Below are 26,653 nucleotides of genomic sequence, written 5' to 3' on the forward strand. Positions count from 1 at the left end.
CTCAGGACTGAAGACCACAACAACAACAGTGTACAAGATAGTTGAAAATATTGGCAGTTTATAGGAAGAGTTTAGAACATATTCATCATGTATAACACTGTTTAGGAAAAAAAAGTGTGTTCCTAAGTCTTTATTCATTTATACTGTGTGTATTTTTGCTGCAGTTTGCTCTTGTGATAATTTCAGTACACTACTTTTTTCATATTACACATTTCAAAGTCTTTTATGATTTATTTTTAAAATGTGAAAATTGAAACTGTTTCTGAAATGTGCACATGAAAGACATGGAAATTATTGCAATTCCCTAATAACTGACAGGGTTAGTAGGTTTACAGGTTGACAGACTGCAAGAGTACAACCCTTCCATCACTACCATGAGTAGTGATGCTTCTGTGTGTATCCAAACTTTCATGTTCACACTTACTTTATACCACTGATGTTAAGTGTTGGCTACTACACCTAACAAGTTACGAATCAGAAAATAGAAACTTGATAATCTTAAGAAAAAAAAAAATGACTTTGAGGATCATAAAGTATGCATGGTGCATTTTGGAATTATTTCTATGTTCAGAAATCTAGAATAAAAATATAACAGAGAAATTGGTATACAAAAATATATGGTAACTTTTTAGATAGTAATAATTAAGCAACATTAAACAAAACAGCAAACATACTCTATTACAGTGTATCCAAATGCAAAAGAAACACAAAGACAAGTGTGTTACATGTTGTGCACATACATGAGACGACAAACTACCAAGCACATTCCCATAAAGCGTGGGCAGAAAGACAAAATTGGCACTTGGTTGCAGCAGTGTAAACATGTTGGCGCTGTGTCACACACATTACAATAATAAATTACGTAAAATGTCAAAATGAAAAGTGATAAATCATTGCATGTAGGGATGCAGTTGTAATGAGCTACTTTAATAACACAATAAAGGAAACACTAAGAAACATACATATAGATCACGTGAGAAAAGTACGTGGCACTGTGCATTCGGAGAGCTAGTGCATTGACCACTAACCATAAGAATGGTATAATTTATTGTCAAATGATATCAAGCCAACATTAACAATTCGCTGTGGTAATGCAGAATATAAAGGAGAACAAAACTCGGAATTTTCAAATAAATAAGGTGTATGGCCACATGAATAGTAGGACATTAAAACAATAAAATGTTAATATTATAGGTTTAAAATATTCTGCTACAGATTTAAAATACCAAATTAAATGAAAAATAGCCAAACGAAGTAGTCTATGGCTGATGACTGGGAAAGGGGGGCGGGGTAGAGAAGATTGAGATCTATGCCAGTGAGGGACAGTATTGAACATAAGGGGGGGGGGGGAGGGGGAGAGAGATTGGCTGCTGGAAGTGAGAGGTTTAACAGAGTCGGGAATGATGGAAGTGAAAACAGAAAAGCAGGGACCATATTAAAAGACCAGTGTCTGTACATAACCATAATACTAGTCATACATCAATGTGTAATTAATAACGTAAATCACAAAATAGAACAGTGCTGATATGTAATATGTACATGATAGTACTGTTAGTATGTTGCATGTTCCCTAAGATATTTATCATTAAAAAAAAAATCATGTGGCATTGATGACTGGGAGGCCCTGTCTGGGGAAGTGCATCAGTGGGGATGAGGTGATTATGATAACACAACACCCAGTCCATGAGCGGAGAAAATCTGCAACCTGACTGGGAATTTAACCCGGGTCCGCTGCACAGTAGGTAAACATGTTGCCACTCAGCTACGCAGGCCACAATACATGTCTTGAAATGAACTTTAGAAAAAGGCGTTTGAAATATATCAAAGCTAACTAAAAAGGAACCAGTAAAGGTCACAATATTGTGCTAAAGAATTGAGTGCACTACGCAAAGGGAACAGCTATTCGGGTAGCAGCGTAATTGTGGAGTACGTGTGAGGGTTTTGTAGACCAGGCTGTACATCGAGGTACTCTGATGAACGCTCTCCAGTTGATACCCAGCAATGGAAGTCGTACCATGTTCAGAGTAAAGACACTTCTGAGACTGTCAAAGTTTTATTGGTAAATTATCGAAATGTTCATGACAAAATTCACAAATTTATTGCTCTCCAGGAAAGATCTCTCACTTAAATTATTCTCAGAACCAAGATCTGGCTTAAACTCAAAGTGGAAAACTCTGAGATACTTAGTGAGCCATGGAACATACATTGGAATGGCAGATTAGAGGCCACAGGAGAGGAAGTATTCATTGCAGTTGACAAAAATGTTATTTCCGTTGAAGTCAAAGTAGAGCGTGACAGTGAAGTTATCTGGTCGCTTATAACAGGTCTAGGTAAAACAAAGTTAATTATTGAATGTTTTTACCGGCTCCCCAATTCTGCTATGACAGTTCTAGAGTCTTTCTTTGAAAGTTTATGGTCAGTAGGACATAAATATCCAGATCATGTATTGCTAATAGGATGTTACTTTAAGCTACCGAGTATAGACTGGGGTGCCTATGGATTCATTGTAGGGAGTACAGATAGACAATCATGTGAAGTACTTATGAACATATTTTCTCAAAACTGTCTTGAGCGGCTAGTTCAGTGGCTCACATGCAATGAAATTACAAATGTTTCCTTAATTTTTTATGAATTTTTAAAATTTGAAAATTTTCTTTTTTTTTTTTTTGAAATTTGGGTTTGTTATCTCAGGTAGGACAGAATATGTTGTTGTTGTGGTCTTCAGTCCTGAGACTGGTTTGATGCAGCTCTCCATGCTATTCTATCCTGTGCAAGCTTCTTCATCTCCCAGTACTTACTGCAACCTACATCCTTCTGAATCTGCTTAGTATATTCATCTCTCGGTCTCCCTCTACGATTTTTACCCTCCACACTGCCCTCCAGTACTAAATTTGTGATCCCCTGATGCCCCAGAACATGTCTTACCAACCGGTCCCTTCTTCTTGTCAAGTTGTGCCACAAACTCCTCTTCTCCCCAATTCTATTCAATACCTCCTCCGTAGTTATGTGATCTACCCATCTAATCTTCAGCATTCATCTGTAGCACAACATTTCGAAAGCTCCTATTCTATTCTTGTCCAAACTATTTATCGTCCATGTTTCACTTCCATACATGGCTACACTCCATACAAATACTTTCAGAAACGACTTCCTGACTCTTAAATCTATACTCGATGTTATCAAATTTCTCTTTTTCAGAAACGCTTTCCTTCCCATTGCCAGTCTACATTTTATATCCTCTCTACTTCGACCACCATCAGTTATTTTGCTGAATATAAAAATATGATTTTTGCACAGTTTGTACACCTATATGATTGCAACGTAGCTACTGTAAAAATATCTGACTGTGAACAAAGATATGAATTTTTGAAAATCAGGAGAGAATTTAATTCACATTACTCTACAACTGATCTTATGGCTGTTGCCTAGTCATGTGTGATATTGGGGGAATATAATCAATTACTATTGAAGTAAGGTACTGAATTGTATACAAAAAGTGGAAACGTCTCTGAATTTAACATTTATATTATTTTGACATAATGAAAATAAATATTTTCAATTAACATCCTTCAACATGTGACTGTTCCTAAACCTGGTGGTGAACGTTAAGAACACTTATTTCTTCAGACAGCTGCTGTGATATAGAATAAGGCCTCCCAGTTAGTGTGGTAAATTCAAGCACTGAAATTTTCCTAAACACACTTTTCATTGGTATCCAAACTTCATCACTAGTCAGTTTCTTGAATGATGTTCCTGGGCCAGCAGCTTGGTAAAAATGCACAAAAACATCATTGTTTTTCAAACTTATGCTTTCAACCTCTGCAGGCCACCACTGCCCATCATTCACACATGCCACTATGTCATTAATCGTTAAAGACAGAGATGTAATTTTACTGACGCAATGATCCTCATAAATTTCAGTTTCCGATGTTACATAGCATCGAACTAAGTTTTCTGCAATGCCAAGGAATTTGTGGAAATGCCTTGTTCATTTTATTACTATACAGTTTTCAAATCTGGTTTGAAGTGTTGTTTTCATATGCAGAAGCACTTTTTCGTTCTTGATCAGAAAATAGGTAATGCCTTTAATATTACCCTTGCAAAAGACATACATGTCCTGTACTGTGAGAATTTGGTCTGTGGTTGGTATATGTAGGCTGGCTTTACTTACTTCATGTTTTGTTGTACCTCCTACTCCATCACATACATTTTTACCATGGCAAGATGCAACAAATTGCCGTTCAGCCTCCAACCCAAAGTCTACTTTGTGTTTGCACAGATTTGAAAAATTCTTTTTGTTCTTATACTGACGGAAAAGTATATCAGCTTCTCAACCTTGGGAAAACGTACTTTTGAAACACATGTACAGCCAAAGTGTTGTGCTTCAGGTAGTTGCTTAGAATGCAAATTGAAGAACTGCAAACTTTATCTTTCTCATTTTTAAAGTAGAGAATAAATGGAAGCACTATTGCCTGGTCATTGACCCAGTGGTACCCTCGTTTTGCATCCTGAATCGCAAATGTTAAGTTTTCTGCAAAATCAGCTAGCACTCTGCATCCAGTTTCATCAAGCTGTGCTTTTTTGTCCTTCAAAAACTTAACTTTGGACTTTAGAAACGTAGTGGTGATGTTTGAGTTTTTGTAAGTTATCAATCAGAGATTCCAAGTACTCCTCCTGAGATTTAACCATTGTTATCTTTTCTGTCCTGTCAGTTGTGACCACTGTTTGAAGCTAATACTGTCTGGCATTTCCTCATCATATTCGTGATTTAATTCAATTCTGGTTTCTTTACCAGGGCATTTATTTCACAAACTCATCATGCAGTCATAACTGTTAGTGTTACAGACCATTAAATCTAGTAACTCTTTGTAGTTAAGATCACTGAGTTTTGCACCTGCAATCATCAGTTTGACATTTTGATGATATAAACAAGCACATACGGAGTGTGTCCTGGAGGATCCAGCCAAAATACACCACTTAGGGCAGAGATCACAAAAGTTTGCATTCAAGATGAGAATGTTTGAAAGTTACATAAAGTTCAGTTAAATTTGGCAGCACTAGTCGTTTCTGCTTTGTTACTTTAACTCCATTTATAACAACTCATTTTGCTATCTTTGCAACCTGGGGACATTCTACTGTTTTCATCATCTTCAAAAACTGCTGGATCTTTTCAATTGTTTCTTCATTTATACCTACTACTTCCTTCTTCCCTAAAACTGGAAGAATGCCTTGCTCTTTCACTAATTTTCAGATTAGCTTAACCAAACGATGAGAAACGTTGAATTCATGAATTATTTTTTCTCTTGACCATGAGTCAGTGAGCAAACTTAACATCCTAACTTTTTCCTCTTTAGATGTCACTGAACATTTAATTTTTAATTTGTCTATTAAGCTCAAATATTCAATGTCAGATGATGCTGGTGGTAGGTTTTCTTCTTCTTTAGAAATAATGTTGGTATCTGTATTATTAAAGTATGATTCCAAGTCTTATCGAATTTTGTCTGACTGAAATTTTTTGTACCTTATTTTCAGTAGCTGCATTTTATTTATTTATTTATTTTTTTTTTCCCAACAGCTTCCTCACTAGGAATGTAAATGTCATTAACAAGGTTATGTGATTCTGTTTCTGGAGTCACAATAAATATTTTTGAGTAACAATTTGGGCAGAGGGAATTTCCAGGAATTACATTACGTTTCACTTGGAAAGCTGTTTCACTCTCACATAACAAGGACAGGTGTTCAAATTTAATTCCCTCAAACCTTTAGTAATAGGCTTTTTATGAGTGGATGACAGCACTTTCTTCCAAAAATGTGGATGTACTTCAGAATATATTTCTTCTCACGATACTCGCACACTGATGTTACAGAAGAACTTGCTGTAAATTTAAACAAAGTTTGTCTAACTTCATCAAAGTCATTGACATTTTTCAAGTTTTTTGAAACTGAACCGTAAACTGTTGTGTGTCACACTTCACTTGCTATCTGTACAACAGAGCACTGGTCATCCATGTTATTGCTCTCGATTTAATCTCTCAAAATTAATTACAAATACTCGCACACTGATGTTACAGAAGAACTTGCTGTAAATTTAAACAAAGTTTGTCTAACTTCATCAAAGTCATTGACATTTTTCAAGTTTTTTGAAACTGAACCGTAAACTGTTGTGTGTCACACTTCACTTGCTATCTGTACAACAGAGCACTGGTCATCCATGTTATTGCTCTCGATTTAATCTCTCAAAATTAATTACAAATTACACACAGAACAAAGCAAATAATGCACACTACACTCTGGATGAAGTATGTAGATTCACTCTAACAGAGGTTTCGGAACAGACTGACTACAACAGTGCCACACCCAGCAATAATGTACTTCTGTATTGACAATAAACCTAAACATAAATGGGCATTTTTTATTACCATAGAACAAAAGTGAAAGTTCCTGTTGTTTAATCATCATCATCATCATCATCATTTAAGACTGATTATGCCTTTCAGCGTTCAGTCTGGAGCATAGCCCCCCTTATAAAATTCCTCCATGATCCCCTATTCAGTGCTAACATTGGTGCCTCTTCTGATGTTAAACCTATTACTTCAAAATCATTCTTAACCGAATCCAGGTACCTTCTCCTTGGTCTGCCCCGACTCCTCCTACCCTCTACTGCTGAACCCATGAGTCTCTTGGGTAACCTTGCTTCTCCCATGTGTGTAACATGACCCCACCATCTAAGCCTGTTCGCCCTGACTGCTACATCTATAGAGTTCATTCCCAGTTTTTCTTTGATTTCCTCATTGTGGACACCCTCCTGCCATTCTTCCCATCTACTAGTACCTGCAATCATCCTAGCTACTTTCATATCCGTAACCTCAACCTTATTGATAAAGTAACCTGAATCCACCCAGCTTTCGCTCCCATACATCAAAGTTGGCCGAAAGATTGAACGGTGCACAGATAACTTAGTCTTGGTACTGACTTCCTTCTTGCAGATGAGAGTAGATCGTGGCTGAGCGCTCACTGCATTAGCTTTGCTACACCTCGCTTCCAGTTCTTTCACTATGTTGCCATCCTGTGAGAATATGCTTCCTAAGTACTTGAAACCGTCCACCTGTTCTAACTTTGTTCCTCCTATTTGGCACTCAATCCGTTTATATTTCTTTCCCACTGACATTACTTTTGTTTTGGAGATACTAATCTTCATACCATAGTCCTTACATTTCTAATCTAGCTCTGAAATATTACTTTGCAAACTTTCAATCGAATCTGCCATCACAACTAAGTCATCTGCATATGCAAGACTGCTTATTTTGTGTTCACATATCATAATCTCACCCAGCCAGTCTATTGTTTTCAACATATGATCCATAAATAATATGAACAACAGTGGAGACAGGTTGCTGCCTTGTCTTAACCCTGAAACTACTCTGAACCATGAACTCAATTTACCGTCAACTCCAACTGCTGCCTGACTATCCATGTAAAGACCTTTAATTGCTTGCAAAAGTTTGCATCCTATTCCATAATCTCGTAGAACAGACAATAACTTCCTCCTAGGAACCCGGTCATATGCCTTTTCTAGATCTGTAAAGCATAGATACAATTCCCTGTTCCACTCATAACACTTTTCCATTATTTGCTGTAAGCTAAAGATCTGGTCCTGACAATCTCTAAGAGGCCTAAACCCACACTGATTTTCATCCAGTTAGTCCTCAACTAATACTCGCACTTTCCTTTCAACAATACCTGAGAAGATTTTACCCACAACGCTGATTAAACAGATACCTCTGTAGTTGTTACAATCTTTTCTGTTTCCATGTTTAAAGATTGGTGTGATTACTGCTTTGTCCAGTCTGATGGAACCTGTCCCGACTCCCAGGCCATTTCAATTATCCTGTGTAGCCATTTAAGACCTGACATTCCGCTGTATTTTATGAGTTCCGACTTAATTTCATCCACCCCAGCTGCTTTATTGCACTGGCTGCTTTATTGCACTGCAACTATTGACCATTTTCTCCACTTCCTCAAATGTGATCGTATTTCCATCATCATTCCTATCCCATTCTACCTCGAAATCTGAAACATTACTGATCGCATTTTCACCTACATTGAGCAACTCTTCAAAATATTCCCTCCATCTGCCCAAGGCATCCACAGGATTCACCAGCAGTTTTCCTGACCTGTCCAAAATACTTGTCATTTCCTTCTTACCTCCCTTTCGAAGACTGCTAATTACGCTCCAGAATGGTTTTCCAGCAGCTTGACCCATAGTCTCCGACCTGTTTCCAAAGTCTTCCCAAGATTTCTTCTTGGATGTTATAATTATATGTTTGGCTTTGTTTCTTTCTTCAACATAACTTTCTCTGTCTACCTGAGTTCTAGTATGTAGCCATTTTTGATACGCCTTCTTTTTCCTTTTACAGGCTGCCTGGACTGTGTCATTACACCAAGCTGTTTGCTTCATCCTACTTTTACACACTACTGTTCCAAGACATTCTTTAGCCACTTCTAGTACTGTGTCCCTGTACCTTGTCCATTCCTTTTCCAATGACTGTAATTGACTACATTCAACTAACTGGTACCGTTCTGAGATCGCTGTTATGTACTTGTGCCTGATTTCCTTATCCTGAAGTTTCTCCACTTGTATCATCCTACATATGAACCTGACCTCCTGCACTTTCGGCCTCACAATCCCAATTTCACTGCAGATTAAATAATGATCAGTGTCATCAAAGAATCCCCTGAACACACGTGTGTCCATCACAGCCTTCCTGAATTCCTGATCTGTTATTATATAGTCAATGACAGATCTGGTTCCCCTGCCTTCCCGAGTATACCGGTGAATGTTTAAAAAAGGAGTTTGTGAATACTAAGACAATATTAAAAATAAACTAAATGAATGTCACTATTAAATTTTATTACTATGAAACAATAAACCATTTAAATAGGCAACAGCTATAAGATAAGTTGTAGAGTAATGTGAATTATTTCCTCATTTTAAAAAATTTGTCTTCTCGTTCACAGTCAGATATCAGTGTTGAATTTTTTACAGTACATTGCTATCATGGTGTACAAACTGTGCAAAAATCATATTTTTATATTCTGTCCCACCTGAGACAACTAACCCCAAATTTTAAAAAAAATGAAAATTTTCGAATTTCAAAATTTCATAAAAAATTAAGGAAACATTTGTAAGTGTCCTTGCTCTATATGAGGCTAGTAGTGTATGATATCTGACTATAGGAAAAAATAGACTCTCATAAATCACTCCTTGTTTGTTGTTTTTGGGCTTAAATATGGATTTTTGAAAATTTGTGCACCAAACTTAAGATGTCATTTTGACTGGCTATTTTTGAATTTAGGGTATTTTGTGTAATAGACAATGTTGTTGAGGACACTTGTCTAAAAACAATCATGTCAATTGCAATGCTGTAACTTAACCGAGTGCAGAGATATTAAAAATTTCGCTAATGTTTCCAGACTTGAAAATCATCGCGTGCCTACAAATAAAAATGGCTGCCATCCTGTAAAGTTGCAAGATAAATTATTTTAAAAAACTCTTTTGAACTTCTCAAATATAGTGCAATCACATATAAAAAAAATTAAAATATTTAAAAATGGTCAAACAACCATCACTGGACCACTTCATACGGATTGACCCGTCTTTATGGAAGTGGGGATTAATGATCATGATGTCATTATAGCACATGTGGTTATGAAAGTTAATAAATCGGTCAAGAAGGATAAGAGAATGTTTTTGCTAGAAAGATAGGCAGTTGTTAGCACCTCACTTAGTTCCAGTAAGATGGATATAGTGGAATTAATGGGCAAAGTTTAAGGAAATTGTAAATTGTAGTATAGAGAATTATGTGCCTAGTAACTGAATTAAGGATGGGAGAGACCCACCATTGTTCAATAGATTCAGAAACTGTCGAGAAAGCTGAGGCTGTTGCACTCGGGGTTCCACAGAGAATGTGTAAATGACTACAAGTAAAGGTTAGTAGAGAATCATGCGGTTGTGGAAATAGCATTGCGCAAAGCACACAACTATTACCACTGTCATACCTTAGCAACAGATCTGGCAGAGAATTTGAGAAAATGCTGGTCCTATGTAAAATCGAGAAGTGGGTCTAAGGTTTCCATTCAGGCTCATTTCATTTAAAATTGCCCGAAATAAAGAAATCTCTTTGCCGTCATGTCACAGATATTTGTGAAAATATGGTGTAAGAAAGTACGTAAATAGAAAGTGATAAAATAATTTTTTCCAAGTTTTTTAGATCAAAACTGTAGTCTGGGGGTCTTTTTGAAATGTCTAGCATTTTTCTCCATCTGGCATCAGTACAAAAGGTAGGTTGAAAGTTTTTTACTACTATAACTCCCTTATTTATAAATCAATTTTATTCAATTTGGCGTCATTAGAAAGATAAAAGGACCAACTATATCACTAAACTATAAAAATGCTGCAACTGTGCATATAAAAATGTGAAAATCTGTAATTAAAGTCATTTTTCAATTTTTTTTCCCAAACTTCATGAATTTTTTTCGTCAAAATCACCAAGTTTCGCCATTTTAAATTTTGTCTCAAAGAATTCCAATTATCATACATACCAACATTAAAAAAACCAGAAGAGTGTTTGTTCTGTTTAATAATTTAAAACAGAAAGAACATAAATAATAATATACATGTTTCATTTTTTACTCTTACCTAGTGGTCACAAATGATGGATCAGTTCTCATAAGCCACATTCATAAAATTCTAAACAGCATTCATTGTTTCAAACAAGTTTTCAGTGGACAATATCATGTCTGATTCAAAAGTATATAAACGACCAGTACTTGTGCTTGCACTAGGAGCAGGCAAAGTCATTAAATTGTTCTCATAAGGTATCCAGCAAACATCAGTGTGAAGTGGCCATGAATAACTTGAGGAAGGGCCACTTGGACTCATGAACTTGACTTTTGCATCTCTTTGTTCTTCACTTATCTCTATAATTTTTCCAAGCCACCACTGGTTATCGTAGGTAGCTGCGACAAATGTTCCTTCTTTTATTGTGTGTTGTGTTTTGAATTCCAAGAGGAACTTGAATGAATTTAGTAGATGATGAAACACACTTTATCAGCAACTTGTTTTCATTCAGTGGTTTGAAAAAATGATTCACTCTTGCCCCAGGAAGGGTAGAACCAGTCGCATATCGTTTTTGTAACGTGTTTGTGAACTTTTATCTCCTCTGTTGTAACATAAAACATTGCTATTCCTGGAACATAAGTTTTGGCAAATGTAAACAGATCTTTTGGATTTAAAATGTAACTGTCATATGGACGCTGTAAACTTGCTCTTGTTGCTAAACGTTTAATGGTACCACCAACTCCATCACGTGCATTTTTGCCATGACTAGTGGCAAAGAAAATTCCATTCTGCAGTTACTCCATGATCTTGCTTGCAATGATGGCACAAATTTAAAAAGTTCAAGTTTTTATGTTGTGCAGAACTGCCATCTCTGAAGTACATAACATGCTGGATGTGTGGTAACTGTTCTAATACATAAGTGAGAGCAGTTTTCTGGAAAACATAGAATGTGTTTGTATCATGCTGCAAACAGTCACATATACAACACAATGACATTGACTTAATGCAATCATCTGTTTTAAAGTACACCACAAAAGGATGAAGGGTGACTTGAATGTTCTGCCAGTGAAATCCTTGTTTAGCATCCTGGAGCAAACAGGTATAGTTCTCTGCAAAATCCACTATGATGATGCATGTAGTATCAGGGAGCGTTTCTTTGCTTGATTTGAAGTAGTGACTCTGACATTTTGATACATAATGATATTGTGTTAAGTTTTGAAGTTTTTGCACAAGATACTCAACGAATTCATCGGTCGTCTTCATTGATGTCTCCAGTGTAGGTTGATCAGTTTGCATCCATGGTTTGAACACAACATTTTGACAATCTTGTAAGGACCCCAGCTCCATTAAAAAATTGCGCAGTTCATATTCGTCAGGACACCGAGAACAGTGATGCAGCATGCACTCTTCGTTTTCCAGATTGCACTCAAGTTTCAGTAGAAGTTCTGTGTACGGTTCTTTCACATGCACAGCATGCATTAACAGTTTTACATTTTGGTGATACGTGCATACACATACGTTATGCATTCCACAACTGTTTACAGTAACACATTCTTTTGGCCTAAGTTCACAAAATTAGTAAAACCAATTTTATCTTCAGGGTATTTTTCTCTGAAAGCTAAGTATACATCTTTCAGATTATGTAAAAATAGTCTTTTTGTCTTATATACTCGTGTTTGCCATTTTCTGAAGGTACAGACAGACATTCTTTTTTTATTAGCAGAAATGTGACTTGTATCATCTTCACAGTAAAAATTCTGGACACTTTTTCCACATCCTTACCTATTCTGTTTCCCACTTTATAACACCCTTTTGACAAAATACCATCTTCTTTTAGCAATACCCTCGATTTCTTTACCATGTATTTGGTAGTGTTAAAAGCATTTGGATTTTTTCTGTACGCCATTAAGCTGGTGCTAAGGGAAGTATTTGTAGATTTTCTTTAACAGAACTTGTGCTGAATTTCTCTTTAAGTTTTTGCATTAAAATATTACAGTTTATACATTCAGCACTTGCCAGTTTCTTCAGACACATTTTTCGTTGGGACATGTAGCACTTCTGACGCTGTTTTCTGGAATTTTAAAGCTAAGCGGAATGTATTCTGGACACCTTTCTTGTGCTGTCTTGGTAACCTTAAATGGTGAAATTTCAAGTAATTCACGACTTTCATTAAGTTTTTGAAGAGCTGTAGATGGATCTGGTGTATATTCTTGATCTTCAACTTCACATTCATCCACCCATAGAAGGTTAGCCCCCATAGAAGATAAAATGCCCTTAAGGCATGTTATGCACAGCTTGGTACCTGGGAAAAGTCCAAAGGTTTTATATTTCCTTTTCATGGTTAAAGAAATAGGTTTCAAAGGTTTCTTAGCAATCATTTTACCATGCTTCTTAAAAGGGTCATAGCAAATTCTTTGTCTGTCTTCAAATGTTCCCAGATAGAGCCTTTTGTGAGAAGAACAAATGCTCTCAGTATTTTCACCGGTGCTTCTTAGCTTCAATAATTCAATATCAGCTTGATTCCTTTTCTTCTGACACACAACTGCTGACACAAAACCTAAATAACATTTGTTTTCCATTGTGATCTGTAATCAACTTTGTTTGTTGCAGAAAAGAACTGGATGGTTTGAAACTTTTTCGTGTTCTCTAATTAGCCAGGAATGTACTATGAAGAATCTGTAAGGGGAAAATGAGAAAGAGTTAATGACCACTTTATTAAGTGATCTCTAGTATTCACATTATGGAACAACTTTGTATTACAGTCAGACCCCTCAATATGATATTCTAAAACCCCTCAAGTTGATAGTGTGACATATTTTATGACAGTAAGATTCATAATACATTAAAACATCCGATTATGGAATTGAATTATGTTTATTATAATTAGTTTTATTTATTTTATTTGAATTATTGTATATAAGAAATAAATATTACATAAATAAAGAAAATATTTTTTGTTTAAATTCTGTGAAAATATGTAAAACACTTATAACCTTAAAAATGTAGTATTGATAATGCCTTAACGGCCTTTAAAATGAGATACCTAAAAATTAACTTTCAACTGTCAATAACAAAATCAATGAAAAAATAATTAATTATTTATTACTTGGTTATATATTGTGAAAATTGAGTAGATTAATGATTGATTTGATGGTAATATATATTTCAAGTATATAAATAATGTTTAATAAATAAATTAATATGCAAAGCTCGATATTTTTTTTAAATTTATAATTAATTTGATATCATATAGTGAATAAATAATAATTTAAGGAGTGATAACTAATTATAAAAACCTTTAAAATGGAGTTATAAATATGACTAAATTTTAATTTAATGTATTTTTAAGTGAATTATCATTGATCATAATATAATTTTGTATGAAACAAAATTATTTATTATTAATTAATAATACTTATATGAATATATCATTTCTAAGGATAATTGTTATAGAGAAAAATGTGAACAAAATGTTAAACATGTGATCTTTTCACTCATTATCATCATCATCATCTTGGACAGTTTCCAGCCACTGGCTGGGTCTGTCGGGAACACAAGCCTCTCCATCGTGTTCTGTCTTTCCACCATTCCCCCTCTTCCACCTTCGTCCAGTTCTCTCCTCTTCTCGTCACACATTCCTTCACTCCCTTTACCCATCTATCTCTTGGTCTTCCCCTGGGCCTCTTCCCCTCCAGTTGCAGATCAAACATCCTCTTTGGAATTCTTCCCTCATCCATTCTCTTCATGTGTCCATACCACTGCAGTCTTGATTTTTCTATCCTGTCCTGTACTGGTTCCTCCTTTAGTCTTTCCCTCACATACACATTTCGCAATCTGTCTCATCTTGTTACACTCAACCTGCTCCTCTGGAACTTCATTTCACTATTCTACTTTTGTATTCTACTTTTGTCGCTTTTGTGCATTACCCATGTCTCACTTCCGTATGCCAATATGGGGACAAAGTAGGTTCGGTATATAATTCCCTTGGATTTCTGTGGCACCTCCTTGCTCCAAATAAGCCCCCTAATGCATTTGAAGAACTGCCCTGCTTTTCTGCACCTTTCATTTATTTCCATTGCGTTTCCCCCCTTACTTTCAATCATGCTTCCCAGGTACTTGAAGTTCTCTACCACTTGTAGTTTTTCCCCTCCACAAGTTATATCCACATTTGGCCTATTCTTCTTCCTTGTTGTGACAATTATTTCACTTTTCTTTGCAGAGAAATGCATTCCATATTGTGCTGCCGTTGCCTCCCATACATCTAACTGCTCTTGCACCACCTCCTCGCAATTTCCCCATAACATCAGGTCATCGGCAAAAAGCACTGCTTTCATTTTATGATCTCCAATTGCATCTGATACTTGCTGTAGGATTTCATCCATAACAATAATAAACAATAAAGGCGAAAGTGCACTTCCCTGTCGCAGCCCATTTTCCAGCTTGAACCATGCAGTTCGTTCCCTCCCCACTTTCACACAACTCTCACTTCCCTCATACATTTTTCTGACTTTTCGTGTTATCTCTTCATCTATCCCTTTTGCGTTCAGCACATCCCAGAGCTTGTCCCTATAGATACTGTCATACGCCTTCTCAATATCTAACAAGGCCATGATTAAGTCCTTCCTGTACTCATAGTGCCTTTCCTGCAGTTGCCTTACCGCAAATATGAGGTCCGTTGTTGATCTTCCCGGTCTGAAACCATACTGCTCCTCTTGCAGTCTACTTTCAATACTGCTTCTTATTCTCTTCTCCAGGATCTTTTCATAGATTTTTCCACAGTGGCATAGCAGGGTGATTCCTCTGTAGTTCTCACATCTCCTTTTATCCCCTTTCTTAAAGATCGGGACTATAATTCCTTTCTTCCAATCCTCAGGAATTCTGTTCTCCTTCCACACCACCCTCAGTACTCTGTATAGCCACTGGGTTCCTACGTCTCCTGCTGCTCGTATCATATCCACTGTTACTTCGTCCCAACCTGGTGCCTTGCCCCCTTTCATCCTCTTTATGGCTTCTTCCACTTCATTCCAAGTTAGATCATCAATTTCCCCACTATTATAATCGTCTGCTGCCTTAGGTTCTCCATCGCTGTTAGTTACCCGCTTGACGGCATTCAACAGATCTTCAAAGTACTCCTTCCAAATCTTTTTGAGCTCATGCATTTCCTCCACAACTCTTCCATTATTATCCATGATCCTCAGGCACTCGCTTCTGTCGTTCCTCTTATTTCTTACCATGGTGTAAAGTACTTTTTTGTTCCCTTCACTGTCCTCTTCTAACATTCTTGTCCATTTTTCCATCCACTTCTTCTTCTCCGCCCTTACTATGGTCTGTGCCGCTTTCTTGCTTCCCTTATATTTTACCCTAGCTTCCTCTGTTCGGGTCTGGAACCATTCTCTGAAGGCTTTGTTCTTTCGAAGTACTGCCTCTTTACATATGATGTTCTACCATGGGGTTTCCTTACTTCTCCTCTTTGTGCTAGTACTTCCGCACACAGTCTCAGCTGCCTCAACTAGAGCCCTCTTAAAATCTCCCCATTCTTCTTCCACTGTTCTCTGATCTTCCTTTGGCAGTTTCTTCCTGATCAGTGTCTGGTACTGGGTCCTCCGTTCATCCTCTTTCAGCATCCATGTCTTCAACCTTTTCTCCTGTATGTCTGTTGCCCTCCTATCTTTTTTCTCTCTCAGGGTGGCTACCAACAGCCGATGGTCACTGTCTAAGGCCTCAGATGGAATGACCTTAACATCTGTGAGGCTGCTCATCATCTGCCTATCCACCAGTACATAGTCTACTACTGAAGTTTGGGACCAGTCTCCACTGTACCAAGTTATTTTGTGGCTACTTCTCTTCTTGTACCAGGAATTTGCGATCGCCAGCCCATTCCTCTTGCAGAATTCCAGCAACAATTTTCCTTCTCTATTTCGGTTCCCCCAGCCCTCTGGTCCCATTATCTCCTCGAATCCTTTCCTGTCTGTGCCAACATGTGCATTGAGGTCCCCTATTATAATCTGATTACCTCCATTTAGCTGCTTTTGCATGTCATCTTCAAATTCCTCCTCCTCCTGTTTTGTACACCCCACCTATGGGGCATATGCTTGCATGATTTCAATGCTTTTTCCTTTCACTCGTTCTCTGGCTTTTATCATTCGATCATTGATACCTTCCACCTCCTCCTGCAGACCCTCTCTGACCACTATTGCCACTCCATTTCTTCCCCTCTCATTCCCTATCCATTACAGTTTACATCCTTTACTTAGTGGTTTTTCACCAACACCTCTCCACCTAGTCTCAGCAAGTCCCAAGATGTCCAATTTCCTCCTTTCCATCATTTCTACAATTTCTTCTAACTTCCCAGTTAGAGTCCTTACGTGTAAGGTGCCCAGTCGTAAACCATCTCATAATCCTTTTCCATTGCTTGGTCGGTTTCCTGTAAATCCGTTCCGTGATCCGAGGCATGTTCCCTTTTTGAAAGCAGTTGATTTATCCACTACTGGCTTGCTAGGGCTATCGCAGCTTCACCAGAGCCCCGTTAGCCGTCACGTTTCAGGGTTCCCATAGGGCCTTCCCAGCTACCGTAGTGGTCCTGGGGCACACGAAGTCCCCGCTGTACATCGCCCCTATAGGCAGTCCCCTACTTTGTGCCGTTGCCCATCTCCCACGACTTGGACGAGGGGTTGGACTTATGGGAGACTTTTCACTCATTATAATATTTGATAAATAAAATTCACTAAAACATCTGATAACAGGCCACAATTAAACGAAGCATGTACTGCAACAACCGTTTGTAGGTTATAATATGATTGGGTGGTCTTGTGTCGCTTCATAAAAATTATACAACGTCTGAGGGCACTGTAATATGTTGAAAAAACGCAACTCATTGCGCCTTTGGAAGTTAAATTAAGTCTCCTCGGTTATGCGTTACTGTGCAACTATGAATGGATTAGATGAATTCTTTCTGTATTTATTTTCAATCTTTCCTTTTCACTATTTCATATTGAGAGGCTCTATTTCCCGAACGTTATCATATTGAGGGGTTCAACTGTACTTTCAAATAAGTTACCAGACAGAATGGCTGCTTATGTAAGAAGCACAAAATCAAGAGGAAAAAAGTCCTTCAGATATATAAAGTGCATAGACACACAAAAACATAACATACACGGCCTGTGTTGCATGCGAGTGTTGCTGCTGGATTGATTTTTTAATTGTTGTTTCATGTATTGTTGATTAGCTATTTGAAGCAATTAATTATTAAAGCATCACAGAAAAAGTATAAGATCTAACAGTAGAGGACAAACATCCTTCTGATTTTTTTTTTTTTTTTTGTTGAAAAGTATGGTAGTTGGAATTATTTGAAACAAAAAATCAGATGGTGAAACTTGTGATTCCGCTGAAAAAAAATTCCTGAAATTTGCGAAATAATTGGTGAGAAATTACATTAATTACAAATTTTCAAACATTTGTTGCTTAGACACAGCACTTTAATAATTTTTATATTATAGCTCTATTCTTGTACTTTCCAATGACACCAAATTGAATAACATTGATTCATAAATAAAAGAGTTATAGTGATTACAAACTTACAAGGCACTTCGTTTCTCAATGCCAGTTGGTAGAGGGGGCCCACATTTCAAAATCGTCTCCTAATTGCAATTTTGGTCAAAAAATTCCAGAAAAATTGTTTTAATCCTAACTCATTATGTGCATTCTTACACCAAATTTTCAGAAAAACTGTGACATAAGGGCAACGGCCACTAGGTGATTTCACATAAAATTACCCTTCAGTCCCTTGTTGACCAATCTAGTGTGGCAGTTGAAGATAGCAAAATGAAAGCTAAAGTTTTAAATTACACATTCAAGAAATCATTCATGCAGGAGAATTGTACAAATGTACCATTGTTTGACCATCAAATAGACTGCCCTATGGCCAACATAGTAATAAGCATCCCTGGCAAAGAGAAACGTCTGAAGGAGTTGAAAACAAATAAATCGCTATGTCTGGAAGGAATCCCAATTTTGTTTTTCAAAAGCGTGCTCCATGGCAATCCTATGTATAGAAAAGGCAAAAAATGGACGTGCAATATTACAGACCAATCTCCCTAACATCAGTTTGCTGCAGAATCTTTGAACATATTGTCAGTTTGAATATAATAAATTTTTGTGAGACTGAAAAGCTTATGTTCATAAAAAAAAGCATTGTTTTAGTAAACATTGCTTGTCTGAAATTCAGCTTGCCCTTTTCTCACATGGTATACTGTGGACTATGGATGAAGGGCCAGAGGTAGATTCCGTACTTCTAGATTTGCAGAAAACGTTCGACACGGTGCTCTGTTGCAAGCTGTTAAAGAAGGTACAAGGATATGTAATAGGTTCACAGATACTTGAGTGGCTCGTAGACTTAAGTTATAGAATCCAGTATGTTGTCCACAAGAGTAAATGTTCATCAGAGACAATAGCATTGTCAGGAGTGCCCCAGGAAAGTATGATAGGTCCACTGTTATTCTTTATATGCATAAATGATTTGGCAGACATGGTGGGCAGCAATCTGCAGTTGTTTACTGATGACATTATGGTGTATGGTCGTCATTGAGTGACTGTAGTAGGATACAAGATGGCTTGGACAAAATGGCAGCTAGTACTAAATATAAGTTAATATGGATGAGTAGAAAAAACAAACCCATAATGTTCAGATGCAGTGTTAGTAGTGTTCTGCTTGACACAGTAATGTTGTTTAAATATCTGGGCATAACATTGCAAGGCAATATGAAATGGAATGAGCATGTGAGGATTGTTGTGTGAAAGGCAAATGGTCAACTTCAATTTATTGGGAGAATTCTAGGTAAGTTTGGTTCATCTGTAAAGGAGGCTGCATATAGGGCTCTAGTGTGACCTATTCTTGTCTTTTCAAAGTCAAGAAAAAAACTTGATGGCGTAAAGGAAGATATCGAAGCAATTCGGAGGCGGGCTGCTAGATTTGTTACTAGTAGGTTTGAACAATGTGTAGGTATTATGGATATACTTTGAGAACTCAAATGGGAATTCCTGGAGGGAGGGCGACATTCTTTTCGAGGAAAACAGTTGAGATAATTTAGAGAACCAGAATTTGAAGCTGAATGATTGTTTCCTCCAACATACATTGCGCATAAGGACCACGGAAATAAGATGCGAGAAATTTGGTCTCGTACAGAGGCGTATAGATTGTCGTTTTGCCCTTATTCTGTTTGCAAGTGAAACAGGAGAGGAAATGACAAATATTGGTATGGGGTACCCTCCATCACATGCCGTAAGGTGGATTGGAGAGTATCGTTGTAGATGTAAGTTGTGATGAAAAGGAAAAAAGAGCAAGGGAATAAGGGGGGGGGGGGAGAGAAAAAAAGGGATGTTTGTTGAGACTATTAATGCCTATTGCTATTAAAGTGTCCGTTGATTTCAATTTTTTCCAAAATAACTACGTGAAGTCTTTTCTGTTCAACATGCAATACAGTGCTTCCTTTAGACATTTGTAGAAAATCATTGTTATGAATGTCGTAATTAATGCTGATCCCTGCCAACTTCATTCCCATAAGTGGGCCTTCTTTTCTTGTGTGTTTCATAAACTAACCAAGCTTCATTTATGGTTGGAAAATGTAAAGAACGAGATCGAGATTGTCATACATGTAGGTTTAATGAATGGTTACGCTAGCTCTGATGTAAAAAGTATTGAGGACTGGATATTCATTAAACTAAAACACTCTTTAATGTGCTCTGAGAAACCACCCTGTTACATTCCTCTGACTTATTGAGGTCCATTTTGTGAGCTGATAGTTAATGCCTTTGAGAAGGCTAACATTCACATTTGTTTACAGACATGTAGAAAACTGAAATCTACTTGATGTACTTTGATCAATGATAAACAAAATACATTTTTAAAGTCAGTAGTCTATCAAATCGAATGTGAGTTATGTAGTAGCTTTTACCTAGGACAAACAGGGTGCGTGTTTGTACCAGATTTGACGGACTTGGCAACAAAAATCCACAGCCACAGTTTGTCACTTTACTGAAAATACAGATGTGTTAGACTCAATTGACAATTATCTTCCTGTATTGTACATTTGAACCCAAAGGACGTGACCTATATATTTTAGAAGAAATTGAAATTTACAGACAGTTTAATAGCAATAGTTGTAATATTCTCAACAAACGGATTCACTGTAACAGAAAGTGTAACTCTGACATTTTCCCCCTCTCCTCTTTTCTTCCTCTACCCTCTGTCCCTTACTCATTTTCCCTTTTCATCATTCAATTTTTTTCCACAATTTTGTGTGCTTATTGGTCATCTTTTGTTAAATGTGATAAATATATCACCCTTGCCCTTTTCTAAAATTCATTACAACATGTGTATTATGGTAAATACCTATAAGTATGTGTATATAATGATGTTTATTTTCACCCCATGTGGGCCAGAGGAGTTCGGAACATGCAACATATTAGCAGTAATATTACATACATATTACTTACCAGTGCTAATCTGTTTTGTAATTTGTGTATTATGGTTATATACTTTGAGGTATATTTGACAATGCTATTTAATGTTGTCCCTCCTTTCCTGTCCTCTCTTCCACTATTCCCTACTTTGTTCGACTGTTCACTTCCGGCAACAAACCCACTCCCTCATTCTCAATACTCTCCTCAGTTGCATGGATCTCCAGCTTCCTTACCCATCACCCTTCCCTCCACCATCATCGGCCATATACTACCCAATTTGGCTGTTTTTATTTATTTTGGTACTCTTAGATCTGTATTACAATATTTTATACCTATACTGTTGCCATTTTATTATTTTAATGTCCTATTATTCATGTTTCTGTACATCTGATGTATTTGCAGATGTCAGTTTTATTGCAATGGTTTTGTTGTGCTTTATTTTCTGATATTACCACAGCAAATTGTTAATGTTGGCTTCACATCATTTGATAGAAAATGAAACTGTTGTCATGATTAGTGGTCGGTCAATGACCTACCTATCTCCTAGGATGTATAGTGCCACGTACTTGTATCATATGACCTTTATAATCTTTTTTATTATTATTATGTTGTTAAAGTAGCTCCGCAACAGTATTCCTTTGTGCACTGATGTACCACTTTTCACTTTGCCATTTTATGTAATTTATCATCATAGTATATATGACATGGCACCACCACATTTATGCTTCTGTCACCTAGCGGCCGTTTTGTCATCCTGTTCCGGTTTTGTGGGAACTCGCTTAGTAGTCTGTTATCTCATGTATGTGCGCAACAGGTAACACTCTTGTTCTTGTGCTACCTTTGCACTTGGGTAAGTGGGACTAGAATGTTTGCTTTTGCGTTTAATGTTGCTTAGTTATATCTAAAAAGTTATGTATTTTTGCATACTAATTTGTTTGTTATATTTCCACATTAGATTTATGAAGATTAATTCAGAAATGGGTCATGCATACTTCGTGATCAGTAGTCATTCTTCACCTGCTGTACGACTTTTTTTTTTTTTGCAACCTACTAACCTTAACTGCAGATCTAGGTATATTTATAATCTTGTGTTTCTAAATTTCAAATACATCTTGATCCCAATAAGAAGTGAATTGACAAAGACTGACAAGTGACAGCTAAAATTATTTTTGACTCATTTGATTACAGGACATTTTCCTTATATAGTTGTGTTCCCCTGTCAAATACGAGCAACTATGGCAGTGCAATCACTGTTACCTTCTTGTTAAGTCCAAAAGATGTTAATCCTGTCAAGGTTTTCTGGAATATGTTGCTTCTAACATTGTTTTCATAGTGTATTAAATTGCCAACACTGTGTAATTTTCATGTTCATCAGCTGACACTAAGAAGTAAAGTTGTTTCAACTAGTGTACATTCTTGTGTGTTGATGTGCGTAGTATTTAGTTTTCCAACTCATGACATTCAGAGCGTTAAGATGGTTGTTTGGGTGTTTTCCACAGAAATTAAATTTATTTGCTGGACACCTGTTTTCTTTTGTACTCATGTGAATCTAGATATTTGTCATGTTTATGTAGCCATATTTACAAACTCTGAATCTAGTTTGTCGCTAAGTGTTTACCCTTAGTATCACAGTTACTAACCTGAGAATCTTGGTTGCACTTTGGGGTTAGGGACCTACAGTTACAACATCAAGTGCACTGGAATTCCTTCAGGAAGTTAATCTTTCATAAAGGGTGTAGATCAGGTATTATTGCTTGGCAGTTTGGGCACTCTGTGTACCTAGTCCGTAGAGCTTACGAATTTAACTTTAGAAATTGAAATTAAATGATCACTAGAGATAGTTAACAATTTAATTATCTGTGTGTATTAACATTGAATTTGTGTCTGAATTGTCATTTCTTCATTGTTACATTGGCAACTGATCTGTATAAAATGAACAGTTAGGTTCTTTATATTTCACAAGCAATTTTTTAAAAAATATGTTGACCAAGAAAATGGTTAGTCTTCTATAGAACATAAACAATTGAGCAAGTACTGCCAACCTTAAATACTAAAGTGGTGAGTAATATTTAGGGACATTCTAAAACTTGTTCTCTCTAATTTTATATCTTCTATCCACGAATTATTATTATTATGCTAAAGAAGTGCACTGGGATTATGCTACCTTCTGTTTCAAGCTTGGGTAGTGACTCTGGCCAGAATCATATGCAGACTGTGTTTGTTTAAGCTGTTCATTGTAATAAAAAAAAGCTTTGAAATTAGATTGAACTATAAAAAATCATGTATTGGCTTATTCGTTATTCCATTGACATTGTTATGCCCTTGGTGTTAACTGTAATATGTATTACTATATAAAAGTTGTAATGCATACATTCTCTTTGCAATCTATTCCTGAACAGAAATAGGAAGTTCGGGAGAGGGGGGTTGATAGTGTTCTTTGCACACTATTCACAAATATAAATCGAAGGTGAGATGACAGTGGTATGTCAAGTACTCGAAATGGTAAAGTAGCGTTTGAAATGCGGCATCCTGTATTCTATTTCAAGGCAACTCTAAAATACTGTAATGCTACCTCCATAGTGCCCACACCCTCCAAATTAGATTTTTATCATCAGCCCCTTCGTGATCTGTGCTTCGTGCTATCACTATTAATGACGTGCTATTATATGAATTAGGATAGACTACTACTCAATGCATAGAGACCACATTGAGTACAGAGGGGCACATTAAACATGTTGGACAAATTCCTTTGTTGGCTTTATAAATACTGTTCTGTTCTCCCTCTCCCTCCACACACACACACACACACACACACACACACACACACACACACACACACACACACACAAATATGACCATTGTCCTCTGGTTGCTAAGTGGCTTGTCTACACTAGGTACTGTTATTTGACTGGCTTAAAGTATTATTTAAAAGACTTCATTACTCCATTTTTATGGACATTTTAAGTTGTAAATAGAACTGCAGAACATTATGGTTATAATTCACAAACTGAATCTAAAGTTTTGTGTTGGTAACTGTTTTATCGGAATTGTTCTTGATACCTCGCTGTTATACAGAAAAAGAAACTGTGAAATCATGGATTTTATGTGCTGTAATGAATGTACGCCCAGTGACTGATGGAGTTTTCTTCTATCAAGATAGTTCTGATGTTTATGAAAAATATTCTGGGTAGATATTCAAAGTGTCAAACTCACGACCATTACAAGATTTTTATGTTAATTTGTGATGAATGTGACGAATTGGTGAAGCAAGAAGTTAGTGGTTGCAAATATGGTGCTTTAAATCTAAGACAAATTAGAACAATTTGAATTTGTTTGTTTGGAAGGTAAACACTGGAAGAAATGAAATGACTTTCCAAAATAGAACTTTAATGAGCTGTTCCACTTTAAAAATTTGCGTGTATATATTTTCAGAGCTCTGTTTAAAGCTGTTACGGATTGTCTGAAGTGGCCTGTGAAAGAAGCACTTAAGATTTAAAGTAAGATTCATATGGAAAGACTGCTTTTATTGTATAGTCACATCTTACAGAAGTGTGTTTTCGTAACAGCTTATCATTTGTATTTCTAATTTGAAGTACTAAGGCAGTAGAATTTTACGCATATTTGTGCAATTTAAAAATTATAGCCGTATCGTGGTTTTTCAGTATTTTTTTAATGTAACGAAATTATGTAAATTCGTTGCTGTCTTACTGGATCAGGTAATAATTAGAGCATTTTCTGTAGGTATCGTGACAAGACTTTTTGATGTGGCTAAAAATGTATATCATAACTGTAATAATTGTAGAATTTCGGACATTTATACAGCAAAAGTTTTCCAATTTCATTAGCAGGTAACACCAGACTGACAGTTGCGAAGTGTTTCTGTGGTTAGGAGGCACTTGTGATCCAGAGAATCTGCATTTAGTAGGAAAGGTAACTATGAAACAATGATTAAAGAGAAATGAAAGGCAGATTATTATAGTGCCCTTTATTTTCAAGTGTAAATTTTACCAGTCATCACTCCATAAATTTCATTGTCAGTTGCAGCGGAAGATCGCACTTGGGGCCAGCCTGTAAGATCGACTTCTAATAAGGAGCAGCACCAGCATTTGTCAGGTAAAGTAATTATGAAGCTTCCTCATTACTCAGCAACTAATAACAACTTTTTAAGAAAAATGAAGGAGACCGTAGTTGGAGTTCTGTGTTGAACTGTGTATTTTCCACATCTGGCAGGTGATCTGATTCTTAGTTTGGTGGGAGGTGGTCGTTTGTTGTTAGATTGCAGTAAATTCTGCTCAAACTACTTCAGGGAGATGGGTGTTTTTCTTATGGATGTGCTGAAAGCTAGTTTGGTGAACATTCAGTAGAATTTTCATAGTGTGTTGACTATGTTAACTGTGGTCTACCTATTGTATGTGGCTGGTTACATTTTGTTGGTTAAAGCAGTTTTTCATGCTTAGAACGAGCTATAGCGGATATTTTTTTCCCCCACTTTTTAGTATGAAAAATATTGCAAAGTTTAGGAGGCTCTAAATGCAAAGACCAGAGATTAGGTCTAATTGTTACTGTTGTTAGTATTAAGTGGAATACGTTTAAAAAATATATAACCAACAATTTCATGAAAAATTATGCAGCTCAGTTCAGCTGACAGTCACACAAAACCGATGAAAATAAATAACTACTCCTTGTTACCTTATAACATAGGCTGGGAGTGACTTGCGGCTGCCAAAAGTTAGATTTGCCCTCCTCCTCCCCCCCTCCTAACCCCCTCACCCCCTTGAAATCTTTGTTGTGGTGACAGACTGATCTGTAGTGCAGCCCGAGGTGTAGGTTAGGTTGGTTAGGTTGGTAGGTGACATGTTTGGTTGTGAGCAAGTGAAGCCATCAAACATGGAAACAGAGAACATGGAAACAGAAGATCTGTTTGTGGTAACAAATTGACTGGTAGCAAATCCTAATATTTGTCAGCACCATATTGAAAAATGCAAGGGGGGTTCCAACATGCAACTTTCTCCCTGCAACCACTTCCCATTCTTTTCCTGTTTTTCCCACTCTCCTACCTGATGATGCTAAGCTTTATTTATTTTTGTTGATTTTATGTGACTGTTGGTTGTACTGAGCCAAGGTAAATGCTAGCCAGCATGTGCGTATGTTTTTCACTTTTCTGTATGAAATTTTCCTAATAATTAAGGGTGATAGCATGTCAAAGTTACCAACATTAAAAAGTGTCCCTGCTCAACTGTCTCCAAATGCAATGAAATTTGGTGTGAAGGTTCTATATGGTCTTTGATGTTCATGTACCAAATTTAATTTTAGTTTGTGCAGTGATTGAATTTTTAGGGTCTTTTAAAGAGAGGCTATTCACCTACACATCACGTACGAAGGTGCAAATGTGCCTAGTTTGGTGTTTTTTTTTTTCAAAGAGTTATAGCAAACATTTGGTAATTTGCTTTGATATATATAGACAATTTTTTATGTTGATTGCCGGCCGAGTGGTTCTAGGCGCTTCAGTCTGGAACTGCACGACCGCTACGGTCGCAGGTTCGAATCCTGCCTTGGGTATGATGTGTGTGATGC

At 36.7% G+C, this 26,653-nt stretch overlaps 1 protein-coding gene across 10 annotated transcripts in view; it reads left to right on the plus strand.

The window, feature by feature from the left end:
• Positions 1–26,653, plus strand: part of LOC126424541 (YLP motif-containing protein 1) — a 406,391-nt gene that overhangs the window by 5,362 nt on the left and 374,376 nt on the right. For 9 of the 10 annotated variants that reach the window (XR_007576188.1, XR_007576187.1, XR_007576189.1 and 6 more), the window contains exons 2-3: positions 24,925–25,009; positions 25,118–25,192. The gene's annotated coding sequence lies outside the window, so the exon portion shown is untranslated. The remainder of the gene's footprint in view (positions 1–24,924; positions 25,010–25,117; positions 25,193–26,653) is intronic. The other variant, XM_050087282.1, reaches the window with a different exon arrangement.

The sequence above is a fragment of the Schistocerca serialis genome, chromosome 10 (assembly GCF_023864345.2).
Source record: "Schistocerca serialis cubense isolate TAMUIC-IGC-003099 chromosome 10, iqSchSeri2.2, whole genome shotgun sequence".
Taxonomy (NCBI): Eukaryota; Metazoa; Arthropoda; class Insecta; order Orthoptera; family Acrididae; genus Schistocerca; species Schistocerca serialis.